At 40.3% G+C, this 3,857-nt stretch overlaps 1 protein-coding gene across 1 annotated transcript in view; it reads left to right on the top strand.

Moving 5' to 3' along the window:
• The first annotated feature begins 2,946 nt into the window (after positions 1-2,946).
• The window catches only part of LOC103479150 (occludin-like), a 20,824-nt gene continuing 19,913 nt past the window's right edge, over positions 2,947-3,857 (top strand). The window contains exon 1 of the mRNA XM_017310133.1: positions 2,947-3,146. The gene's annotated coding sequence lies outside the window, so the exon portion shown is untranslated. The remainder of the gene's footprint in view (positions 3,147-3,857) is intronic.

Below are 3,857 nucleotides of genomic sequence, written 5' to 3'. Positions count from 1 at the left end.
TATATATACATAATTTTTTTAACATTATTTCTCTTTCAACAGATTTTGATGTTTCCAATGTTGTCTTTGTTGTATGTGCTTTTTTTTGCAGCCTGCATCAGCTTCTTTCCATTCTTGAAGATTTGTATATTTTCCTAAGTATCAGTCTACCTGCCACCAGATCAAATGGACTAACATAAAGTACCACAGTTAAGCTGAAAACCAGATACTTCTTGGTATGAGCCTGCTGTCTGCAGTCATGTTCATTACATTTCTTCAGTTGAGATCTGTTTACCATCAACTTCTCATTAAGCCCATATTTCTGTATTAAATATGTTTTTTATTGGTCTGATGTAATATTCAAATTTTAAATGTCATTTTTTTGTCATTACTTGTAAGTGGCAATCATCATAATTAACAGAAATAAAGACTTGAAAACATCAATCTGTGTGGAATGAATCCATATAATGTGTTTCATTTAGACTATGAAAGCCTAATTTATTTCAGGAACTTTATCGCTATTTTATTGATTGGGTCTATATCGAAAATAATCTGCCTAATAAATTATTTATTTGATATTTATTTGATATTTTTTAAGCTTAATAATTGAAAGTGAAGCAACATGATCTGTAGTGAAGCCTGGTGCTGACAGCGGCTGACAGTATGTGGGGTTATTCTCAGTCTGCAGTGGTTGGATCCAGACAAAAGAGGTTCATGGTAACTGAATGTGTAACAGGATCATGGGTCACCAAGACTCACTGATGCACTAATGAAAACAAGGTTAGGTCCATGTTGTCTAATCCAGTAATAAACAGGAACAACTGGTTCCAGCTGTTTATAGCACAACCATTTTTTCCAGACACTAAAGGTGGTGACAGTAGCCACAGTTGCCCCGGGAGCTGTGGCTACTGACTGACAGAGGCATGGTTGCCATGCTCCGGCACCACCAGTACCAGACGAGGCGGGTGAAGTGTCTTGCTCAAGGACACTACAACTGAGACAGATGGAGGGGGGGGGGGGGTTGAACCAGCAACCTGAACCTTGAACCTCACGATGGCAAGCTTCCCCCTTTTTCCTCTAGATTAGCGGTTCTCAACGTGGGCGGTACTGCACCCCAGGGGGCGTTCAGAGGACGGCAGGGGGCGCTGGCGGACATTTTTACAAAAGGGGGGCGCTGGGATGCCTTTGGGGGGCATTTAGTCGAAGGTAAACTTTACACCTTAAATGCACAACGATGGCAGTTTAGACTTTGAGTAACTTGGTAAAACTGTATTGTGTAACATTAAACCATGCTTGGYTGCAACTGTATCGATGGCAGCTCTTCTTCTTCTTCTATTCAGTGTTTGTTAGCTTCTTGGCGCAGCTCTGTTCTCCTGCTACTGGTAGCTAAAATCACGACACCCTCACTGTGTATCCCTCTGAAAAATGAACACATAAGCTCTGGTTTGCACAATAAATGCCATGTGGGTGAAGTTTTATGGATGATACTCTGATGTCCCATTCTCCTGAAGGCAGCACAGAGCTGCACCACCAGAAACTGACAGAAACACTGAAGAGAAGAAGAGTTATGATTAATGTAGTTACAGTTCTATCCATGTTTTAATGTTTCAGAGCTCAGTCGTTTTGCAAATAGTTCAAAGTTTAAACTGGCATGTTGTACATCTTTTATCTGGTCGTTTTGTGCAACATTTAACAACTAGAAAAGGCAAAGAACAATAATATTTTTTCCACTCTGATTGGCTGCTGTTAGGCCTACCAATTTTAACTTGAATGTTCATTCATTGGATTTTTCGTAGACACCTGTGAAAATAATTTCTATTCTCATGGCTTTTTTGTTCTCTGGGAAATTATTTTTGATGATAAATACAGAAACAAGCATAAAAATCAAAACATCTACAATAGTGATAGTAATATTAATGATAAAATAATAGTCAGTGCAAAGTAGCCTGTAAATTCTTTGGTGGGGGGCGGTGAGGGACCTGGATAAAGGCTAGGGGGGCGCTGGCCCAAAAAAGGTTGAGAAACACTGATCTAGATGTAATAGTTGGATTTTCCGGAGACCCCAAGACATGCCCCTGAAATGAAGCTCTTTCTCCCTCCCTGTGTTGGTGTAACCGGATCTTTTTTGAGTTGTGCTTTTTATAAGTGAAAAATTTGCCTGTTATAGTTTGTCTTTGGAAATTGACGGTTTCTCTGTTTATTCTAACAAGAACAATAAACAAAAAACAACCACATTATGGACTGCCTGCTCCAAGTCATATGCAAAGCAAAAGTATATAACAAAACGAAAGCCAGTTCTTGTTGCCTTTGTCATAAAGTCACATTATGGTTATGTAAGTAAAATAACTTATGAAATCATTTATCTGAGCACTGAGCTGACAGGGACAACCCAAGGCATAAGTGAATAAAGCAGCTGCTTAGGGACCTACACACCACCAGAAGGTACCCAAGAACACTAAGCTAGTGTGATAAAAACATTTATACATATTTAAAATAAGATTGAATGATACAAACTAAATACTATTACACATGCAAAAATTATTTCTATATTGTTTTTATAGTTGTTAGACTAATAATGGTTAATCTTTTCATGTTGATGACTGCTGTCACTGTTGGGGTACTAACTTGTTAACTTGTTTACTGCAAATTTAGTGTTAAAATTGTTAAAATTATATGATACACCTAAATAACATGCTGCATTTGAAAATTCAAATATGTGTTTTAATTTGTTATTCCTGTAAGGTTAAAACCATGCACCCATAAGAACTCTGGTATGATGTAAGCTAACTACAAATGATGTTAATGACACCAAGTGTGTTACAAAGATAGAGTAACTTGAGAATAAAGCGTCTGGTGTCAAATCTGCTTAGGGCCCCAAAAAGGCTTGGTCATACTGACAGTCAATAAGTGAGTACATTTTGGAGCAGGAGCCTGAGAGAGAGCCTCATAGAGCCTCATAGAGCCTCATAGAGCCGGTGGGCTGGGGGCGAACTGCGTTCCTGCTCAGACACATGGAGACTCCGGGGAGGAGACTTGTCTGAGTCCGGCCCCACAGGTGTCTGTTTACAGGGACCGATGCGAGTTGAAGGCGTGTTTCCAGTTTACCGCCGTCGGAGCGAACACTGATTAGAACCGGAGCGCTGCAACACAACCTGTGACCCGGCTGGGTGAGTGCCATGTTTCACTCTCTATCGAACACTTTTTAAAGTTTTGCAATTGTTAACTTAGAGTATCACAAAGTTTTGCAAAAAAAAATTTAAAATTTAAAATCTATATTTCTTCCGAGCAGGATATAAGTTAAGTTCTTTCTTTCTCTTTAAGTATAAAATAAATAAAGTTCCAGGAAGCAGGAGAAGTGAAACATTAGACTGTCAAACTAACATGTTTTCATGTCAAGTCCAGTTGAGACGTGCCGTTTCCAGAAGTAAGATACACTATTGACCAGCAACTTCAGAGAGTTCTGACCCAGCTGGCTAATCTTATATCAGAGTTTCGCCTCTCGTGGTTGGCTGGCTCCCAGCGGGGCCCTACAGGTGCCATACAGTGAAGAAGCAGCACAGGGGGCCACACACGGCCGTGGTTCTGCCCCTGCCTGCGGTAAACAACACGCATGGTTGCCCCGGCTCTGCCTCCTCTCTGCTGCCTGACTGAATAATTGAAACCTGCTGGGTTGAGTTCTTCTGTGAGACAAGGTCCGGGTCATCAATACTGGAGAGAGTGCGGAGGTGGTTCAGGAGCAGGGAGGTGCATTATGAAGCATAAACATGCTACCAAAATCACTTTGATGATGCTTTTCTACAGCTCTGGAGAAAATGAAGAACCCCATTCATGGTTATTCTACCAAATATTAATGTCTCAACTCTTCCTGAGTTAAAATA

Source organism: Poecilia reticulata, linkage group LG17, assembly GCF_000633615.1.
Source record: "Poecilia reticulata strain Guanapo linkage group LG17, Guppy_female_1.0+MT, whole genome shotgun sequence".
Taxonomy (NCBI): Eukaryota; Metazoa; Chordata; class Actinopteri; order Cyprinodontiformes; family Poeciliidae; genus Poecilia; species Poecilia reticulata.
Note: the sequence above shows the minus strand (reverse complement) of the source record. Positions and strands in the feature narration are given on the sequence as shown.